We start from the raw sequence: 6,668 nt of genomic DNA, 5'->3' as shown, positions 1-6,668 counted from the left end.
CCCTCTGTGTCCTTTGCTATTAGCTTTGAATTCCACATTCCAGTACAGTGGTACCTCGGGTTAAGTACTTAATTCGTTCCGGAGGTCCGTTCTTGACCTGAAACTGTTCTTAACCTGAAGCACCACTTTAGCTAATGGGGCCTCCTCCTGCTGCTGCTGCTGCCGCGCCCGCCGCCGGAGCACGATTTCTGTTCTCCTCCTGAAGCAAAGTTCTTAACCCGAGGTACTATTTCTGGGTTAGCGGAGTCTGTAACCTGAAGTGTATGTAACCTGAAGCGTATGTAACCCGAGGTACCACTGTACATACCTGGGATCAGGACCATGCTTCTGTCTCCAGGTGTGAGAAAAGCACAGCTACCCACCCACTTTTTAAAAATAAAAAGTAAGGGTCTTTCTCTCTCTCTCTGACCTCTGTTGCAGAACCTGATTAGTCCTTTTATTGTGAGAGCTGAATCAGGGAGGAGTGAAGTGAGTTAAAAAGAGTTTTATTTCAGGGGAGCCAATAGTTTTGAGTGGCTCCTCAGGAAAAGGGCACTGTTAGGGATCCCTGAACGCTGAAACGAACCTTGAAGGGCCAGGAGGAACAGGAAATAGGAGTGGCAGGCTACGCTGCGCATTCAGGGAGGGAATAGGAACCAGGAACTAGTCTCAGTTGGAAAGGAATGCAGTTCTGAAGTGGAAGGTGAAAGGAGAGACAAACACAAGCTTGGGTGAGGAAGGAGGGAAACAGCTTCTGTTTTGGGTGCTCCCTAATGGAAATACATTTCCATCACTCATAAATTTGCTATAATGTGCCGAAAAGGGGGAAAAAAAATAGACACACTGTTCCTTAGAATCAGAAGAAAATAAAATATAATCTCATGGCCTTACCAGGTGATGAGAGATTGTTCTGTTATGTTTTTTGGCACGATAATTTTACATTCATTGCTCGGTCAGTCGTAAGGTCAAGACATCTTCTCTCAGTATAGTTTTTCTGGGGTGAGGATATCACATTTTCACGGCACTCAAGTGATCAAGGCTTTTGTACTTGGGAAATGCCGTTCTTCTCCCAATAGTGCGTTGTAGCTTTTTGCAGCTGTAGTGGGAGCCAAATTCCACTTTGGATAGTGGCTTCGTTTATGACAAATGACACCGACACAGACAAAGAGAACATGCCTTTTTGCGAACTTTTATGTTCTCAGATCTTAGGCACACATGCTCCCTGTGCATGCTGCCTTGTACGTCTAGTGCTTAAAAAACAAATCTACTGAAAAGCAGCAAAGCTATTCCATGAGCGCCCAACTTTCCCCAAACTAGTGCCCTCCATGTATTCTGCACTACAACTCCCATCATACCCAGTCAGCATAGCCCATGGTCACGAATGATGGGAGTTGTACTCCAAAACATCTGGAGAGCACTAGCTTGGGAAAGGCTATTCTAATAATTCCTTTGCTTGCTGTCTGCAGGCTCCTCAGCCAGGACCGGCCCACCCATAGGACAAGATGGGGAGACTGCCTTGAGCGGCAGGATCCACAGGGAAAGCAGAGCCCAGTGTAGATCTCCCTTTGTTCCTGATGTAGATGGTGGGGGCATCATTCTGTGGTTCTATTTAGGTGTCAAATTCTTTGGGGCTGGCCATTTCCCCAGCTAGACTCGCCCAGCCCCATTTACAAAAAAGACCTGACAGCTCCCTCCCTCCAAGGCTTCCCTCAAACCTATCCATTACAATGCAGGGATAAGATATTTCATGACTTCTTCTTCTTTGGCAATCACTCATAGCCAAGTAAGATTGTCTTCCGTGAACACAGTCTTAACAGGGAGTCCATAAGTGACTGTGGAGGCCAATTCTGGATCCACACGTCCTTCCACAGTTGGGACACAGGTTTCCAGGTGGGAGTTGATCATGGTGAAGGTTTGCCAAGCGTGCCTTCCTCTTAGCATGTTTCCCCCTATTGTCCTGAGTTTGAATGTCTTCAAAGCCCATGACACCTTTGGTAAAGGCTGTTCTCCAATTGGAGCACTCGAAGGCCAGTGTTTCCCAGTTGTCGGTGTTTATACTATGACTGGTGCTAGACTGAAGATAGCAAAAGTGTAGCTCTAAATTTTTTTAAAAAACCCTTTGCTCCTCTGGAAAGCCCTCAGCAAAAAATGAACGATGGAGATCATTCCATATCTTCACCATGGAAAACATGTGATATTGCAAGAAGGAAATTTTGATGCAGGAATATAAACTAAATCTCAATCCACAGGAGTGTTATTTTCAATGCTTACTTAATATCTGGAGTTTTATTATCTGGAGAATTAGAAGGATTTTTCTTTGAGCACTTCTGGGCTGGCGTACCTTCTGTGCCACGGGGAGAATCCTCTGCCTCTTTAATAATCTCTGCAGCCCTCAACGGTGCAGTGCAGTGTGAATAAGCGTTTTAGAGGCTCTGGGTGGAAAATTTCAGGGTGCCATTTGACCTTCTTAATCAGCTGCTGTCTCAAACGTCCTGATTTCGAGATCCCATGACTCCTTCTCTCATGTTTTCGGCAGTCCATCTGGAGTATCCATTCTTGCTTTCTTCGGCGCCTTCTCTTTGTCCCCGTTAAGATCCTCGCCAACTCTCTCCTCCCTTTATCTCCCCCAGCGATGCTGCGGAGAAAGCCCTCTGCTTCTTCCCAGGAACTGATCGCAGGAGAGTTGTTCCCCACAAGTCTGCACTGCCAAACATTGTTGTTGTTGTTGTTTAGTTGTTTAGTCATGTCTGACTCTTCGTGACCCCATGGACCAGAGCATGCCAGGCACTCCTGTCTTCCACTGCCTCCCGCAGTTTGGTCAAACTCATGCTGGTAGCTTCGAGAACACTGTCCAACCACCTCATCCTCTGTTGTCCCCTTCTCCTTGTGCCCTCCATCTTTCCCAACATCAGGGTCTTTTCCAGGGAGTCTTCTCTTCTCATGAGGTGGCCAAAGTATTGGAGCCTCAGCTTCAGGATCTGTCCTTCCAGTGAGCACTCAGGGCTGATTTCCTTAAGGATGGAGAGGTTTGATCTTCTTGCAGTCCAGGGGACTCTCAAGAGTCTCCTCCAGCACCATAATTCAAAAGCATCAATTCTTTGGCAATCAGCCTTCTTTATGGTCCAGCCCTCACTTCCATACAACACTATACCAAGCAGAGCAAACACAGGCCTGATCTGAGCGCTAACTGCTGCTTCTTGGGTTGAAAAAAACAACCACCCAAATTTGAGCAGCCTACACTTTGAGCTTATGTGGATAGGCAGGGTGCTGTGTCCAAAACCAGCTTGTAGTCCATCGGCACAGCAGCTTTCTCAGCCCCCAGCCTCACATTAGACATTATATTTGAGGGGAGGGGGTGAAAGTGCTTTCCTATGTCCCACCCAGTCACTCCAGGGCAGGATGAAATTATTAAAACCCTCTTTGTTATTATTCATAATGTTACGACTTACAAAACCCTTCCCCTTAGTAGATGGCATGGATAACACCAGTAAGGTATTTAATTATGTTGTAAATAGGAGAGTTAAGCACTTTGAAGTTTTATTTATTGCACAGTTAACTGTGATATACGTATGCATAACTGTTTATCCGTCTAGATTGTGTATCTCCATTAGGCCTAGTGATGAAGCTTTGTAACTTTGGATAGAAAACTGGTTTGCTTGTTTTTCCCCTCCTTGCTGTGCATGGGTTACACAACACAACTTTTTTTCATGGGACTTTGGGATGTGACTTGCTGAGATTAATCCCCGAGGCATTAATTTATCTATGTCGTTTCAGCTTTTGCTGTTAATTTTCAGTATTAAAGCCAGTCTAGCTACATGTTACTGGTCAATAGACCTCTGTCTAGGTTATAATAAATAAATTGAAAGCTAAGTGCTTGCTAAACACTGAGATGTCCATGTGGTATTTATTTATTTCCATTTTTTCAGCCCGCTGCACAATGTTGTAGGTTTATTAACCATTCATTCTTATTTGTTTCTGGTTGGTGTTACAGGACATCACAATTGTTATTTCACACTTTCCAGTGAACCACTTTAGCCAACACTTTCCTAACTGCAAAAATTCCCCAAATAAGAAGATTTGTTGAGTGCCAAATCCATGATAATTATGCAACCTGGCCTGGCTGCTACGAGCTAGAATTCCCACCTGCAAAATAGCGACAGTCTGGAATTGCCCTTTGCTCGATGATGTTCTCAATGATCTTTTTGATCACAGAACCTAAGACTTGCCGATCAGAAGGTCGGAGGTTCGAATCCCCGTGACAGGGTGAGCTCCCGTTGTTCGGTCCCTGCTCCTGCCAACCTAGCAGTTCAAAAGCACATCAAAGTGCAAGTAGATAAATAGGGACCGCTCCAGCAGGAAGGTAAACAGTGTTTCCATGCGCTGCTGATTTACCAGAAGCGGCTTAGTCATGCTGGCCACATGACCCGGAAGCTGTACGCCGGCTCCCTCGGCCAATAAAGCGAGATGAGCGCTGCAACCCCAGAGTCGGTCACGACTGGACCTAATGGTCAGGGGTCCCTTTACCTTTACCTTAGTCATCCTTTTGAAATATAATTCGAACCTGCGCGCTCCCCGCTTGGGATTTCATGATTACAAGAGAAAGAGGAAAGGATAGAAAAGGAGCTCTTTGTTCTTCCCCATGTTCTTAACTGTTGTTAGTGCCACGGGACTCCCAGGAACCAGGTCTTTGTCTGTAATAAAACGGGGAAGAAACACTGGAAGATCCCGTGGAAGACTCTGTAGTCTTAGGGTGCTTTCAGATGGGTGCACATTGCAGTCTGGGTGCTCCTCACACATGAGAGTTTTTCGCAGCATCGACACGATGTTGTGGGTATCAAAATGCCCGCCGGCGGGATTGCCATAGTGGGGCAAAATGCGGATTTGCACCGGCCTGACTCCACATTACTACAGTGGTACCTCGGGTTAAGTACTTAATTCGTTCCGGAGGTCTGTTCTTAACCTGAAACTGTTCTTAACCTGAAGCACCAGCAGCTAATGGGGCCTCCTGCTGCTGCTGTGCCGCCGGAGCCCGATTTCTGTTCTCATCCTGAAGCAAAGTTCTTAACCTGAAGCACTATTTCTGGGTTAGCGGAGTCTGTAACCTGAAGCGTATGTAACCCGAGGTACCACTATATAGTGGTGTTTTGCAATCCTTGGAAAGTCAAAGATGGCCAGGATTGGAGGGGAAACCCCTGCCTTAAAATAGGGGGAACATCCAGGAATGACACTGGGAAGGAGAGGAAGTGATGTGGATGCCACTAATGGGAAGTAAAGCAGGTATAAATCCTCATTTTGTTCTGGGATAAACAAGCCTGGTATTCCCTCCCCACGTAATCTGAATTTGTCCTTTCTGCATAAAATCTTACAAGTTTCTGCAGCAGCCTTTGTACGATTAAGCCAACATCTGGAATCATCCTCAGAAAGGGAAGGTTTCACAGGAAATCTCCTAGGCTCCCTCTGGCGGTGGCAGTTGGCTAGCACAAGTCTTTCATAAGTAGTGGAAGAATCATCTTTACAGTGGTACCTCAGGTTAAGTACTTAATTTGTTCCGGAGGTCCATACTTAACCTGAAACTGTTCTTAACCTGAAGCACCACTTTAGCTAATGGGGCCTCCTGCTGCCGCCGTGCCACCGGAACCCGATTTCTGTTCTCATCCTGAAGCAAAGTTCTTAACCCAAGGTACTATTTCTGGGTTAGCGGAGTCCGTAATCTGAAGCGTATGTAACCTGAGGTACCACTGTATTTGCATCAGCCACTGGCCATAGCAATAAAAATAATAATAAAAATGTACTGAAGGTAGAGGTGAAAACTTAACTATACAAAATACATTTTGGAGGTTTACATCAATAATCAAATAATAGATCTTATTCTAATTGCCCCCCCCCACGAAAAATCTTGCAGTTTATGAGCGGTAGTCATGTAATCTGGGTAACCGGGTTCGCTTCCCCGCTCCTCCACATGAAGCTGCTGGGTGATCTTGGGCCAGTCACACTTCTCTGAAGTCTCTCAGCCCCACTCACCTCACAGAGTGTTTGTTGTGGGGGAGGAAGGGAAAGGAGAATGTTAGCCGCTTTGAGACTCCTGAAGGGGAGTGAAAGGCGGGATATCAAATCCAAACTCTTCTTCTTCTTCTCTTCTATCACCTGATTGTCCTGATCTGCTAAAAGAAAAGGACACAGTAGGAATGGTTGAGCAACCCAACATGGACAATAGTAGAGGGGTACTTCTATCTCAAACAAACGTGATCCTAAAAAGATTGATGAGGGCATTCTCAGGATACGGACAAAGAGAACAGTTGGCTGTGAATTACAAGAAAACTAAAGTCTTTCATAAGTACTGAGGGAGGTTAGGCAGGAAGTCAAAATTTCTCCTCCTTGTGATTGATCCCACAACCTACCTACCACACTCTCTCTCTCTCTCTCTCTCTCTCTCTCTCTCTCTCTCTCACGCACACACACACACACACACAATTTTTTCTGTTTTACAATTTAGAATCTTCTCTTTCCATGGTTCATTTTGCATATCATAAATCCCTGCATATTTTACAAAAACGATACCATTCAGTATTCCATTATTGCATCCATCAAAGCTTATTTACACTGTTGAATTTCTCTTAACGCTGCCAGCGTTTTCAGCTGTATATTTCCCATATATTCAATAAACATTTTCCAAGCTTCTCTAAACGTAT

Source organism: Podarcis bocagei (assembly GCF_964188305.1).
Source record: "Podarcis bocagei genome assembly, chromosome: 4".
Taxonomy (NCBI): Eukaryota; Metazoa; Chordata; class Lepidosauria; order Squamata; family Lacertidae; genus Podarcis; species Podarcis bocagei.
Note: the sequence above shows the minus strand (reverse complement) of the source record.